The sequence below is a fragment of the Mesocricetus auratus genome, unplaced genomic scaffold, assembly GCF_017639785.1.
Source record: "Mesocricetus auratus isolate SY011 unplaced genomic scaffold, BCM_Maur_2.0 Super-Scaffold_100010, whole genome shotgun sequence".
NCBI lineage: Eukaryota > Metazoa > Chordata > Mammalia > Rodentia > Cricetidae > Mesocricetus > Mesocricetus auratus.
In genome coordinates, this window is record NW_024429194.1 from 42,280,107 (window position 1) to 42,296,445 (window position 16,339).

Consider the following 16,339-nt stretch of genomic DNA (forward strand, 5'->3'; position numbering starts at 1 on the left):
GTTGTCAGTGATTCCCAAGAAAACAAGATGCAGGGAAGACTGATATACACAGTGTTAGGAACTGGGAAACAAATCTGAACAATACCACTCAGAGACTTATGTAGCTGTTTACAATAAATAAAGACATATGGGAATATGACTGAAATTATACACAGCAACCAAACAATGCAAAAAAGCCATTAAAATCACATAGGACGTGGCATAATTAAGCCAAACAAAATTTTAAGTGAAAGTATAATTATTATTTTGTACAGACCTGTATTCCCTAATGAAATAGAAACTGTCATCAAAAGTCTCCCCACCAAAAAAAGCCCAGGCCCAGACGGCTTCAGTGAAGAATTCTACCAGAAACTCAAAGAAGAGCTAATACAAATATTTCTCAAAGTGTTCCACACAATAGAAGTGGAAGGTTCATTGCCAAACTCTTTTTACAAGGCTATAATTACCTTGGTACCCAAGCCACACAAAGACACAACTAAGAAAGAACCTATAATGAGATTGATGACTACCTTGGTTGCTACTCCTAGAGCCTTCGTCCAGTAGTTGATCAAAGCAGAAACAAGCACCCACAACTAAACACTGAGTCATACTTCCGGAATCCAGTTGCAGAGAGGGAGGAGGGATGAACAAAGGAGCCAAATCAGTGCTGGAGAAACCCACAGAAAGAGTTGACCTGACCTGGTGAGAGCACAGAGACCCTAGTCTTAAAGCTGGGGAACCAGCATTGGATTGATCCTAGCCCTCTGGATGTGGGTGCCAGATAGGAGGCCAGGGCAGTCTATGGGGACCTCTAACAGTGGAGCCAGTGTTTATCCCTAGTGAACAAAATGGACTTTGGGAGCCCATTCCCTATGGAGGGATACTATTGCAGCCCAAATACGGGAAGGAGGGCCTGGGCCCTCCCCCAAATAATGTGATGGACTTTGATGATCCCCTGTGGAGGGCCTCAGTATGGAGGGTGGGTTGGGGGGTTGGTATGGAGCACTGGAGGATGGGATGGTGAGGGAATGATATGTATATAAGGGTGCTTCTAAAATAAACAAAATTTAAGATAAAAATTATCGTTGAAAGAAAATAATACAATAAAATATACTAAAGGTTCTTAAAAAAAGACAAGTAACTATGACATGGACAATGATCACAAAGAAAAAGTATTACAGACTCATAACAAATAAATACTGGCACAACCTTACTTTTTATTAGCAAATAAAATCTAGCAATATACAAAGGGAATAGTCCATTCCACGGAGCAGATTTCATTTTGTGACGAACTCAAATGTATTTTGGAAAGTCTAGAAACTTTGTGTTTCCTTATAAGGTTCAAAGTAAACATTTTTAACTTTAACGAATTCCTCCTTGGATTTTGATTGGAATTCCATTCAATATGATGATCAAACTGGAGCAAATATGGCCTAAACAATAATGGGTTGCTTAACCCATGAAGACCTTACATTTTTCATTGATCAATTGTTTACTAGTTCATATCTGATGCTTCTCTGCAATGGTTTAAACTTTAAAACAGTGCATGTTCTGAAATTTTAACCACGGATATTTTATATAAATAGATGCTCTTGTAGATGGTGCTGTCTTTATATGTATATTTATATTTTGTACTGTTTTACTTTTTATATTTTGTTATTTATATCTTTCAATTTTCATTGTCTGTATAAAAAACAGAGCAGAAGTAACAAATCTTAAAGTAAAGATCAGATTTAACACATGCTTCATTCAAAACAATGCTTAGGTGCTAAATTAGCTTATGCAAAGATGTGCAGTATGATTTTCAGCCATTATGAAAATGAAGTCTTTAAAACAACAGTATAATTCCAACTTTCACCTATTTCTGAAGCTACTGATTTTATTAAATGCAAATAATCCAATATTTTTGGTAACAGCATTTAGAATTCACATTAATGTTATGTATAGATACAGATATAATGGGAATTGCAAAACTGCATAATCATTGAAGAAAAATACTCAATAGGTTTTTTATATGTTTAATCATCCATTTATATATCACCTATAAAATTCATTGCTAGGTTTTTGTCAAACTGGAGTGTATCTTACAGTTATATAAAAATCTGTACATAAACATTACAGCAGCCTGATTATAATTACCAAGGATGAGGCACAAGGGGATTTTTTTTAGTGATGAATCTTCATCATCACTAAAATACCTGGCATTTTCTTTATGCTGGTAATTACCTGGGTGTACAATTTTATCAAGTATCCTAAAATGTAAGTTTAAGATGGGAAAGTTCCTTCCAACCATGCCTCAATGCGCTTCACTTAGAAATGCTGGAAAGCTGTGCCCAAATAAGGAAAACAGAATCATTCAAATCCACAAAGACTTTGATTTCCCAGGATTCAGTTTAATGAACAATGCTGCATTAATAGCGACTTCAAGAGCACTTGTATTACTTTGTCTCTCATTTTTTCCACCTTTCAAAAAGATGAAATTTCCTGCCTCCTGGAGAGGGAAAAAGAACTATGGAACAAACAAGAGTGACGCATAACTCCTCACAGGGTTCATTCATATCTTGTACGGAACAAATTCCATTTTCAAGGCATGAACATTTTTTGGTTTTATTTGGAAAGTCATTACCTGACGAGAGATTCTTGTTCAAGAGTGCCTTATCGTGACAAAGCTTTCTGAACAAAACACTAACTTTTGCTATAGGACAAAGAACACAGTATTCCAGAACTCTGGGAGAAAAAAAACCTTATTTTAAATAATAAGTCATTTCCTAGACAGAAGCTAGAGAAGCAACTGTAAATGATACATGGGATGTCTTTCACCCAGTACATATGTACCTTGCAAAAATTATTTTCAATGTCTATCATCTCTATAATCCTGAGATATAAAAGATGTTATTATTTTCAAATATCATGAGCTTCATAAAGATGATGAATAGGATAACATAGATATTCAAGGAATAACACAAATAAAAACCACTGGTGAAGATTATCACAATACTGTATGTATGTATGTATGTATGTATGTATGTATGTATGTATGTCCCCTACAATATCTAACATGTTCTATCTGCCCTCATTGGTTCCAAAATACATTCATTCACACACTGGGAAATGTTCAGCAATACATTTGCATTATTACTGGAGTCTTTATTTAATTTGCTTACTTATAGATTAAAGGCACCTTAAGACTCAGAGAGAAAAGGGAAGGGTACAAGTGTAAAGATCACAGGACCAGAACCATCTGACCTGTGTCAAGTTACAAGCAGCCGTCATTCAAAGAGTAACCACAAAAGGAGAAAATGGAATTCCTCACCATCTGGTAAGAGCTCACAACAGAATGCTGGTAAAAAAATTGTTTTCCAATATATAATCAAAGATACAGATGATAGGTATAGATCAAGTAGGTACGGGTGAAGGTAAAGAAACAGAGGTAAAAGACTAGCAAGAAATGTGAAAGACTTTCTTGTAAATTTTCAGAGATAATAAATATTCCATACATAACTGTGATGTATTTACTGGAAAATGGGCACTCTTCAATTGCTACATCACTAAAAACAAGGATACCTTCTTCCAACACCCATCAACTGCCCCTAATATCCCTCAGTGAAGCGTGGGATCTTATGAGTCACTCCCGCTACATAATGAAGACCTTGTACAGGTTTTGTACAGATAACAATGGCTGCAGTTATCAATTCAATGCTTCCATGTTCTCAGCAGTCCTCTTTGATCTCTCTTTCCTCATGTTCCTTGAGCCTTAAAAGGTGTGTGCTAGAATTCTAACAACAAAGTAGAAAAGTATTCCTCATCATTTAAAACACGATTGAAGTGTATTAAGTCAAAGTTTTATATCTTTTGTGTAAATGGCTGAAGTTTCCCTTCAAAAGAAAAAAATGGCATGAATACCCATTTGACTAGCATAGATTGGGTATCATCCACTGTAAATATCAGACCTCCAACTTTCTTGTCACGTATTGCATGTATTTCCTCGGTATGTCTGATAGAGCGTTTATAAGAAAAGTTCACAGGCTTCAACTCCAACCTTTAACGCAGGTTTTTCTAAATCTCCTTACCAATTGAAACATTAAAAAACCCTCTAACTTTATCTATGCTTTAATCTCAGCACCTGAAAAGAACTGAAATTCCACAGCTGCTGGAGAGGACTGGAGGAACAGCTTAGCCACACATCAGAGAACAGTATGAACAAAAATAGTCTGCATCTATATTGGTTTGAGAGTTCAGTGGCAGAGTGGGGTGATATCTTGTTTATACCCTAACAAATAAAGCTTGCTGGAAGATCAGAGAGCAGAGCTAGCCACTAGATAACTACAGAGTTCTGGAGGTCCCTACAGATAGACAGGAAGTGATATGGCTGGAAGAGAAAGGAAATCACTCTTGTCTGGAAATTTGAGTAGGTAAGGTGGCTGTGGTTTTGCTCCTTCCTCTCTCTGATCTCTCAGTGTTTTCTCCTATATCTGTCTCCAGGTTTTTATTATTAAGACCAATTAGAACCTGTGTTACGGGAGAGCACTTGCCTGACAAGCATTAAGTCTTCAATTTAGTCTCCAGCATCACAGACAGAGTTGATCAATTGCTAATAACTATATACTATGTTCTTAAAACTTTCTGAGTGCAGAAATGTTACACACTCATACAACACAGAAAAAGACATAACTTAGAATGACACATACGTCAATAAGCTCCATTTAGCCACTCCATGATGTACACATATATCTTTTAAAATTTAATTTAGAAACGATCTTATTTTATATATCAATCCCAGTTCCTTCTCCCTCCCATCCTCCCATTTCCCCCACCAACCCCTCATCCCAACCCCATCCAGGGAGGGTGAGGTCTTCTATGGGGGATTATCAAAGTCTATCACATCATTTGGGACAGGGCCTATGTACACATTTTTCAAAGCAATGTATTCTTCAAGAGCAAATACAATTTTTGGCAGTCTTAAGAGTAAAAATTTAGAACTTCTCCAACCAACCAGATCCTTTTCATCCTTAGGATCTTGTCAAACAAGTGTAGTCCTCACCCTTCATCAAGGAAAATTCTCTTTGCAACAGACCCTTACAAAACACAGAGATGTAGAGCTCAGTCCCAACAGATATATCTACAAGGCAACCCCCACATCTAAGACTTAAGCATCATTATTGAAGATGGAAGTAAATGTTGAAAGAGTCAGAAGAATGGAGAGTTTCCTGTGAGATTGTTTCCTAGTAATATCAGAAGGCATACCTATGAAGCCTCACCAGTATGACCACTCAAACATGAGCTAAATCAGGACAACACCAAGAAGCAGCACACCAAGTGGATGGAGGAAGGACCATAAGGCCTTAACCCTAGAGAAAGAACTGTAGGAAACTAAGGAATGCTGAGAGCAGGAGAAATAATAGTCTTCCCCAGGAAAGATCACATCAATTGGTTATCCCATACCAACCATTCAGCCTGGAAAACATGCATGCAAGCAACATTATACAGACTGAACTGGGTTGTATTTATGTATTTTGGAATACACAAAACACATACACCCACAACAACAGCAAGAACAGCAATTAAGCAAAAGGGGGCTTTGAATTTGAAAGTGAGAAAGGAAGAGTGCATGGGAGGGTTTGGAGGGAGGAAAGGGAAGGGTGGAATCACGTAATTTTATTATAATCTCAAAAATTAAAAAATTGAAATTCTAAACACTGGAATTTGTTGCTTTCACATGTTTAAAGTTCTCTTACAAAGTTTTGCCCAGTACTTCGATATGTAGCCTGCCACACTGCCATCATTTTCCAACAGTTAGAAATGAGTACGTATCTAACCATTGTTGATACTGACATACATGCAATCTCCAAATGCTGAATTCTATAGCGTGAGGTGAAACAAAGTCCTGATTGCAATTCAAGTTCTCCCCAGGCCCCACTCAAAATTAGCTTCTTCTGTGTTTGCTACAAAGCTCAGAGAACAGAATTCTAAGATTTTATGTCATCTTTTATACTTTTGCCTCAGGACAAGTGAGAGTTTGGTACTGAAAGCTTTTTGAAGTAGCAGTGCTAAAGTAAAAGTGTAATAGAAAAGAGGAGGTAGACACTGCACTATTTTTAAAAATAAGCATCAGTCATCTAGACAGAAAACAGGCACAAGGTCAGTTTACACAGAAGTCAGCAGAGAATCTCTGCCAACATAAGTGCTTTGACCTGGAGTCTAAACAAAAAATAGCTAGTAAGTACGACTACAGAAATGATAATGATGGAACAATATCTAGAAAATGTTCAATGAAATCAAACCACCTTGTTTTCCTGAAATCAAAAGGAGACAAGGAAAACCCTAAAATTCAAGAGTAGAAACAAACAACACAAAATCTGAAGAAGAGGATAGGAAACCAACTCCAAAATCAACTTTCCAAAGTAGGAAGGACCGAACATTTTTCTAACAAAAATAAGAAAATTATATAGCAATTTTAAGAACCTGGAAATATTTAAATAATGAAAGCATAAATAGCTTACCATGAGAAAAGAATGGATAGAAAATAAGCAAATTTCAAATAACCCATATTGAGGTCTGTGCCTCTAAACAGAATTGTCTTTTAGATATTTTTAGATGTGTTTTTCTCCTGTACTCTATCCCTCTGGTTCTTACACACTTTCCATCTCATTTAAATCTGAGTGTTCTGTGGCCTCTCTCTCTCTCTCTCTCTCTCTCTCTCTCTCTCTCTCTCTCTCTCTCTCTCTCTCTCTGTGTGTGTGTGTGTGTGTGTGTGTGTGTGTGTGTGTGTGTGTGTGTTTGTATAAATTCTGGCTGTGGCTTTCTGTATTTATTCTCATCTGTTGCAGGAGGAAGCCTGTCTGATGATGGTTGAATTAGGGACTGATCTGTGAGTATAGCAGAATGTCATTATGAGTCATTTTATCAGTACATTTTTAAGACCAGCATTTGGGCCCTCTAAATAAAATGACCAAAGCTCATTACAATGCATGGATACTGAAACAGCAAGCGAAGGACCTGGACAGGTCTGTACCAGGTTCTCTGCTTACAGTTTAGTGTTTTTATGGGATTCCTGAGTGTCTGAATGAGTGGGTCTCTGACCCTTGTACCTTCCCTTGGCTCTTTTCCTCTGTTGGTTTGCCTTGCCCAACTTCAATGTGCTGGTTTTTGTTTTATCATATATACTTTATGTTGTTTTGTTTTGTTACTATCTCTTAGAAGCCTGTTTTCTGAGAGACAGAAAGGGAGTGGATTCTGGTGGGAGGGAAGATGGGGTGCAACTTGGAGGAGTTTAGGGAGGAGAAACAATAATCAGAATATATTGTATGAGAAAAGAACTTATTTTCAACAAAATGGGGGAAATTTTATTTTTGTTTTATGTATATAGGTTTCTGTATGTATGTGCATGTACACTGCATATGGGCAGTGCACACAGAGGCCAAAGAGGAAGTCACATTCCTCAGAACTGAATGTGGGTGTACCATTTCCACCCAGGTCCTCACAAAGAGCATCCAACACTCTCAATTGCTGAATCATCTCTCCATTCCCTGATATTTAGATTTTAAGCAAGGACCAAAATTCGCACCAAGATAGAACTACTGATAAAAAATGTGAACTACAAAGACTAATTTCACTACTAAAATCTTAGCATTTAGAAAAGTAATTATCAAATGTGATTATTATCAAACTATCATGATGTTACTAGTGTTGTCTAGACAGTACTGAATGAAAATATGCAAAGAAAAAATGGTTATACAGCTTTTATGGTAAATGTTTGTAGTATTTTTTTTGGTTTTTACGAGAAAGGGTTTCTCTGTATTGTTTTGGAGGCTGTCGTTCCAGCCCGGGCTCGAACTCACAGAGATCCGCCTGCCTCTGCCTCACGAGTGCTGAGATTAAAGGTGTGTGCCACCACCGCCCGGCTGTAGTATTTTTTCTTGCTACATTTTTATTATGAGGGATTTGGTTTCTTTTCTAATGTGTTTTTTTAGATATTTTTTATTTTTAAATTTAAATTAGAAACAAGGTTGCTTCACACATCAATTCCAGGTCCCTCTCCGTTTCCCTCCCCTCCTCCCATGCCCTCCTACCAACCCCCCTAATATCCCCTCATTTCCCCAGGGAGGGTGAGGCCCTCCATGGGTGTGTCCATAGTCTGTCATTTCATCCAGGACAGGGCCTGGACCCTCCCCCAAGATTAAAGGGTGAGAGTGCATCTCTCATTGTTGGATAGGAGTCCAAAGTCCATTTGTATACCAGGGATAAATACTACCCAAGGCTCAATAGATTACCTAGGCCTCCTCACTGACACCCACATTCAGGGGGGTCTTGATCAGTCCCATGTTTGATTCCCAGGCATCAGTCTGGAATTCAGGAGCTAACCCTTGTCAGGTCAGCTGTTTCTGGGGGTTAAACCAGCCCAGTCTTAATCCCTTTGGTCATCAGTCCTCCCTCTCTGTCACTGGCTTTCTTGAGTTCAGCACAGTGCTTAGCCGTGAGAGTCTGCCTCTTCTTACATCAGCCACTGAATGAAGGTTTTGTTTCCCAGACTCTCTGGCCATGGGATTGTAGGCTGGCACTCCCCAGATCGATGTCTAAAGTCCATATATGAGAGAGTACATGCCATGTTTCTCTTTTTGTGACTGGGTTACCTCGTTCAGGATGGCTTCTTCTAGTGCCATACATTTGCCTGCAAATTATAGGATTCCATTGTTTTTTGTGGGAACACCAGACCTTGAGCAGAGACCCACTTCCCCTTCGGCCTGGGAGTAGGCAGCTGTAAGACAAATGTTTACTAAAAACATGTTTACTAAGAACAATACAATGCCAGGGGCAATAAGGTCCTGGGAAGGGCCTGCCCACAGAAACCGCCCTGACCTCGACTTTGTCCAGAGACTAAATCGCCTCTTCTGACACACACAGGTCAGTTTCTGGTGTCAGGGGAGAACCAGCCAGGGTAGAGGAGAGAGCAGAAGCTTCTCTGGTGGGAGCCTTTCTTAGGAAGTTTTCTTGAACCTTTTTGGGGCCTGCTTAAAGTTATCTTTATATCCTTGAACGAGTCTCTGTGTTGTCAATCCCTGACACCCTCCGCATGTTCTCAGACACAGGCTGCGCAGCAGGTGTGACAGTTTTTTTCTGCTGAATAGTACTCAATTGTGTAAATGTACCACATTTTCTCTATCCACTCTTCTTTGACAAAGAAGCTAAAAATATACAATGGAAAAAAGAAAACATCCTCAACAAATGGTGCTGGCATAACTAGATGCTAGCATGTAGAAGAATGTGGATCGATCCACATCTATTGCCATGCACAAAACTTAAGTCCAAATGGATCAAAGACCTCAACATAAATCCAGCCACACTGAACCTCTTAGAAGAAAAAGTGGGTGGTACCCTTGAACGAATTGGTACAGGAGACAGCTTCCTGAACATAACACCAGTAGCACAGACAGTGAGATCAACAATTAATAAATGGGACCTCCTGAAACTGTGAAGCCTCTGTAAGGCAAAGGACACAGTCAGCAAGACAAAAAGGCAGCCCACAGAATGGGAAAAGATATTCACTAACCCCACATCTGACAGAGGGTTGATCTCCAAAATTTACAAAGAACTCAAGAAGTAAGTCTCCAAAACACCAAAGGATCCAATTAAAAAGTGGGGTGCAGAACTAAATAGAGAATTTTCAATAGAGGAGTCTAAAATGTATGAGAGGCACTTGAGAAAGTACTCAACATCCTTAGCCATCTGGGAAATGCAAATCAAAACAATTCTGAGATACCATCTCACTCCTGTTAGAATGGCTAAAATCAAAAACACCAAGGACAATTTATGCTGGAGAGGATGTGGTGAAGGGGGAACACTACTCCATTGCTGATTGGAGTGCCAACTTGTACAGCCATTTTGGAAATCAGTATGGAGATTCCTCAGAAAAATGGGAATAAACCTACCCCAAGACCCAGCAACTCCACTCTTAAGCATATATCCAAAAGATGCCCATTCATACAACAAGGATTTCTGTTCCACTATGTTCATAGCAGAATTATTTGTAATAGCCAGAACTTGGAAGCAACCTAGATGCCCCTCTTTTCTAATGTTTTAATAAAAATAAAATTACAAAAATAAATAAATAATATTGTATCACTTTTCCTCTCCCTTTCCTCCCTCCATCACCCAAAGATACCCTCCCTCCAACCTCTCCCATGCCCTATGTCTCAAATTGATAACCTCTTTTTCTGTATTTTACATACATAAGTGAGTGCACAAACATGTAAACACAGTCTGTTAAGTCTATTTTCATTGTCTGTATGTATATAGTTTCATAGCTGATCACCCTTTGTTGAGGGTGATCCAATAAGAGGGTTCTTCTCTTCTGCGGTGTTCCCTGAGTCTTAGGTGCAGAAATTGTGTTGTAGGGATATCCTTGGGGCTGGCTACCACAGGACCCATTGATCTCTGCAGCATGACTGTTGTGGTTTTCTGTAATGACAAAAAGAAGCTTCTTTTATGAGAACTACACTTATCTGTGAGTCTAAGGATATGTTTTAGAATGTGGTTAGGGATTTTACTAATTTAGTAAAGTGATGGTAGTAGGTTCTCTTCTAAGATCAATGACCTCATTAATCCCAGGTATTTGGCTACGTTCCTAGTCCAGGCATTATTTCCCTCCTGTGGAGTGCACCTAAAGTCTAACTAAGAGATGTTGGTTACCACCAAGACATAAGTGCCACTACTGCACCTTGCGGATGTCTTGTTGTGCTGGTCATTACTATAATTTACTGGTATAACAATTGGTTAGGCGACTGATTGCTTCCCTCCGTTGGCAGCATACATAGTACTTTCTGGGTTTATAAAAGCTAGACTGCAGTAAAGTGACCTCATCTCTACCTAATTTCATTAAGGCCCTTAAGACTGTTGGGCCCAGCAACATGGCAGTATTCCTCCTTTGTAGCCCCTCTCACTCCAGGAAGTTCTCTCTCATGTTTCCTTAATTAACCTATGTTCAGTTAGCTCATTCCTGGGCTTCGTTTCCCTACTCTTTCGTATGTGACAATGAATTCAAAGCCACAGGCTTGTGGCAGCTTTGGACACATGGTTCTGGCTTTAAAGTAGCGAAGAAAGGGGTTATGGATTCTCCCTTCATGACTAAAAAGATGCTGAGGCCAGGTATGTTGCAGAGGTGTTCCTGGGTGAAGACCCAGAGAGGCCATGTGTGAAGCTGTGAAGCAACTACTGCCTTTACAAAGGGACAGCCACAGCATGCCTGCATCTCCTCCTTCCTCCTTCCTCCTTCCTCCTTCCTCCTTCCTCCTTCCTCCTCCTTCTCCTCCTCCTCCTCCTTCTCCTCCTCCTCCTCCTCCTCCTCCTCCTCCTCCTCCTCCTCTTCCTCCTCCTCCTCCTCCTCCTCCTACTCCTACTCCTACTCCTCAAATGTCAGACTGGGTTAGCTCCAGTCATATGAGTCCTGTGTCCAATGTGCGCAGTGTCTTCATGTAAGCACTTACCTTTAACCTCTAAGAGGCAACCAAGGGCAATCACATCAGCCTATATTGTTTTGGGAGACAGTTAGACAACCCTGGTCAACAAATCCAAATGGAGGCTTCTCATGCCTGGTTTTGGTATTTTTGTTATGTGTATATGGTTGTTGTGGGAAGCATTGTCAGCACAAGGGCATAACTTCATGTAATATTTAATACATATATGTGTACTTTTTATAATGTTAGGAAAATATGAAATGACATGATTCCTTAAGACACAATCAAACATCCTCAATGCTGTTTGTTCCCTCCTCCCTCTCTCATTCTGTATTGAACTCCCTTTCCCTTACAGCTTTGTTATTTTTTTAAAGTTGCAACTGAAAAGGTTCATAATCAGTTCCAGTGTAAGAAAATATATCACTCACAGGTTTGCATGAGATGACATTTATTACTCTAAGTAAAAGTGTTTGAAGGCATTGCTCAAACATTCAGAGTTCCACGGCAGCACGAGTATTTGCTCCAACTGTAGACAATGTTGCACAGTAATAGTAAGTATAACAGCACAGTGCCTGAGCACAGAAAGGTTACTGGTGTTTTGCTATTGATCTCTAGTCTCATGCAATAGCTGAATTTTTTCTTAGCAGCTCAAATATGCTTTTAATAGATCATATTGGCTATTGTTAGTGGGCAAACATATCACCTAGAAACAGCAGGATTTTCTTTTGTGCTTTGGAGTTTTTACCATTTAATTTTATTTTCTTCCTGGTTACGTTGCTTATAAGTTATTGCTGTCATCCAAATTAGTTTCAGAAACACATTTACAGTCTTCAGTGTCTGAATCTATATACTCAAATGATTTCACTGCTCAACTCTAGTTTTTGAGAATTTGGTTTCTAAAGATTCACGTTTTGGTTCACTCAAGAATCAATGGAGGTAAATATAAGAACATTTTGGTCTGCTCATTTACTGTTTTGTAAATGAAAGTACATTTTGGAAGTCTTTTGCAATATTTACTTATTTTTATTTGCTCTCATACACCATGCTAATTGTTAATCTGCCTTGTGGATTGTTTACATAACATACATAGTCATTAAACATTAAGTTTGATTAAATATGAAGTGTGATGAAACATGTCTGAATTTCTTGGGTGTTTGGGGAAACTATGAACACTGGAGAGTTAAAAACAAAACAATTGGATAATTGTTGACTTGGAAAATAGTTTTAAAATTCTGGAATCAGTTTTGAAAACCATGAATCTAAAAGACTACTAGAAGTTTTGTGAATGTCCTTTAGATAATTGAAGGTAAGGTACAATGCCTGTTAGATCCACCATTTTTAGAAGAATGCTCATAATTTTTATATACTTTTATTTCTGTCATAAAAACAGTACTTTTCTTCTGTAGACAATATATTTTAGTGTGTGAACTGGGGGAGGGTAGGAGGACAACTTGTGGAAGTTGGTTCTCTCCGTTTATCATGTAGGTACTGGGAATTAAACTTGGGGGTCAAGTTTGGCTACAGGAGCTTTTATCTTGTAAGCCAAGCCATCCCTCTTATTAGCTATGCTTTTAGAATTTTATCAATCTTAATTTACATATAATAATTGACAAAAAGTGGATATGATGTGATGTTTCAATACATGTTATTTATTTGTTTCTTGTTTTTTTTTATTTTTTAAGAGAATCCCATTAACTCAAGATGAACAAGAATTCATTAATCTAGCTAGCTGGCTGACCCTAGAGAGCCTCCTTGTATGTACTCAGAGAGGCAGATTATGGAAGACTGTATTCTCTGCCCAGCGGCAATTTCTGGAGACCCAAACTCTGATCATCAGGTTCACATAGCAAGTACTTTATCCATTGAACCATGCCCTCAGCCACTAAAAGGTTTTTTAAAAGGTGTTTCACTTTAATTTTCTAGAAAGATGCTATTGTAATAGATTTCCTCTTTCATTGTTGATAACATTTAACTACATGGAAACTACAATGATAGTAATCCATAATTTATACTTGAATTTAATGAACTACTTCACATTATTCGTATTTATTGATTTGCCCAATGTTAGTTTGGTCTTATCTAGAAGGCTGTGATTCTAGTTTTTGTCTGCTTAGAGTTTGAACTGGATCTTTCTTGTTGGTTTTCATTTTATTTACTTACCCAGTAATGGACTTTCTCAAATTCAACTTAGTTTTCACTTTGGAAATTAATTAGAAGAAAAGAGGAAAGTTATTCAGGTTGCAAACTTCCTCACCACAAAACAAATTTTAAAAGGCACTCAGGTGGGTCAAAGTGACCATCAATCTTATTAAGTGACTTGTCATGTCTACTTTGTACTGCACTAATGTCAGTGGAATTTTAAAGGAGATACAACTTTCACAATCACATGTCCAATCATTTTATTGCAGTGCTATTTCATATGTAATCTTATTGCTGTGCATAAAGTATGGTGCTGAAAATAAATTTCAAAACAAGTAAATTTGTTCATTTTTCCATTTTTATTTAAATCGTAAACAAGCTCATTTTACATGTCAATTCCAGTTCCCTCTCCCTCCCTTCCTCCCCTGGGCCCCACTAGCCCTCATCCCCATCCCCTTTATGCTCACCAGGGAGGGTGAGGCCTTCCCTAGAGGATCTTCAAAGTCTGTCATAACATTTGGAGCAGGGCCTAGACCCTCCTCCATATGTCTAAGCTGAGAGAGTAACCCTCTTTGTGGAGTGTGTTCCCAAAATCCATTCAAGTACTATGGATAAATACTGATCCACTACCAGAGGCCTGACAGATTAACCAGACCTCCAAACTGAAATCCTCATTTAGGAGGTCTAGAACAGTCCTATGCTGGTTTCTCAGCTATCAGTCTGGGGCCCATGAGCTCCCCCTGTTCAGGTCAGCTGTTTCTAGGGGTTTCTCCAGCCTGGTCTTGACTCCTTTGCTCATCACTCCTCCCTCTCTGCAACTGGTTTCCAGAGTTCAGCTCAGGTTTTCCTGTGGGTGTTTGTTTCTGCTTCCACCAGCTACTGGATAAAGACTCTCGGATGGCATATAAAGTAGTCATCAATCTCATTATAGGAGAAGGGCATTTAAGGTAGCCTCTCCACTACTGCTCAGATTGTTAGTTGGGGTCAATCTTGTAGATCTCTGGACATTTCCCTAGTGCCAGATTTCCCTTTATATCTGTAATGGCTCCCTCTATTATGGTATCTGTTTTCTTGCTTTCCTCTATTCTTCCCCTGACTCAGCCTTCCTGCTCTCTTCTCTCCTCCTCTCCCCTCCTCTTCTCCCCTTCTCTTTCTTCTAAATACCTCTCCCCTGCCCCCATGCTCCCAATTAGCTCAAGAGATCTTATCCCTTTCCCCTTCTCCAAGGACCATTTATGTCTCTCTTAGGGTTCTCCTTGTTTAATAGTTTCTATCCTTTGCTCTGTGTCTAAAATCCATATATGAATGAGTACATACCATTTTTGTCTTTTTGTGACTGAGTTACCTCACTTGGGATGGTTTCTTCTAGTTCTGTCCATTTGCCTGTGACTTTCACGATTCCATTGTTTTTTTTTTTTCTGCTGAGTAGTACTCCATTGTGTAAAAGTACCACATTTTCTCCATACATTCCTCAGTTGAGGGGAATCTAGGTTGCTTCCAGGTTCTGGCTATTACAAAAAAAATGAATCAATTTTAATAGACAATTTGAGTTATCAATGTTTATTTGAATTTTTAGATCTGCCTCTGTAACTAATACTTGATTTTTCCAAGTTATTATTCTGCCGTCCTGAAACAAATAGGAAGATTTTAGTTTACTCTCTGTTATTAATATTTGTCATATTTTCCTTCAAAAACACATTTTTCTTCATGTTACAGATGGGAATCCTTTTGTGAAAAAAATTATCTTTGCCTCCAGATGGAAAATATGGCATGCTTATGATCAGATTTTCTTTCACTACTAACACATTTCTGTTAATAAATGAAAAATGTGATAACATATGTACAAATGCACATATCAATATATGTGTGTACACGTGCATGTGTGTATATATATGTGTGTATGTGTTTATATGTGTATGCATGTGAATGTTGTATATATGTGACTCTATGTGTGTGCATGAATGTGTGTATAAGTGTACATATATGTGTACATGTCTGTGAATATATATATGTATATATATTGTGTATACAAACACACACAAACAACTATTTAAAGCATATGAATTTAGAAATACCTATGATGAGACTTCCAAATTCCCTTCTTAGTCAACATTTCTTTCCCCTTTCTTTATTCCCATGTCTATCCCAAGTTTTATGACTACTGACTTTATAGCTTTTCATTTTCAGCTTACCTATATTTGTGGTTCTCTCAGCAATAAAATATACATTTCTGGAAATAATAGACAAAGAACAGGACATGAAAATTAGTTTAGATCTCACTAAGTCAGCACTTTCATGGTAATCTTTTATATTCTCTATATGGAGTGTCTTTTCATAGATAGTTAAGCTAATTCAGATCTAGGCCACAGAAGTTGAGGTCAATTTTAGTTTGGAAGGTTTACACATAATCTATAATACTTTTAAAAGTCTTATTATGTTTATTTATTTATTACATATGTTGAGAGGTATGTGTGCCATGGTATGTACTCAACGGAGGTTAAATGAAAACTTCTACCATGTGGGACCTGGGACTTAAATTCTTGTCATTAAATGTGGTGGCACGTGTCTTTACTCATTATGCAATCTCAATGACCCATAATAATCTCTGGCATTCTTTTATGTAGTAATTGTCATATGCAAGCATTATTCTAAGGTACACACTCATATACCCTACTAGTGAAACAGCTGGTTTGTAGACTCCATAGCCTACAAACATTCTAATGAACAATATAATCTCAAAATGCTTTCCAAACTACTGTATCAACTTACCC

General features: G+C 38.2%; 1 pseudogene; it reads right to left on the reverse strand.

Moving 5' to 3' along the window:
* LOC101837055 overlaps positions 1 to 16,339 on the reverse strand; it is a 103,480-nt pseudogene that overhangs the window by 1,857 nt on the left and 85,284 nt on the right.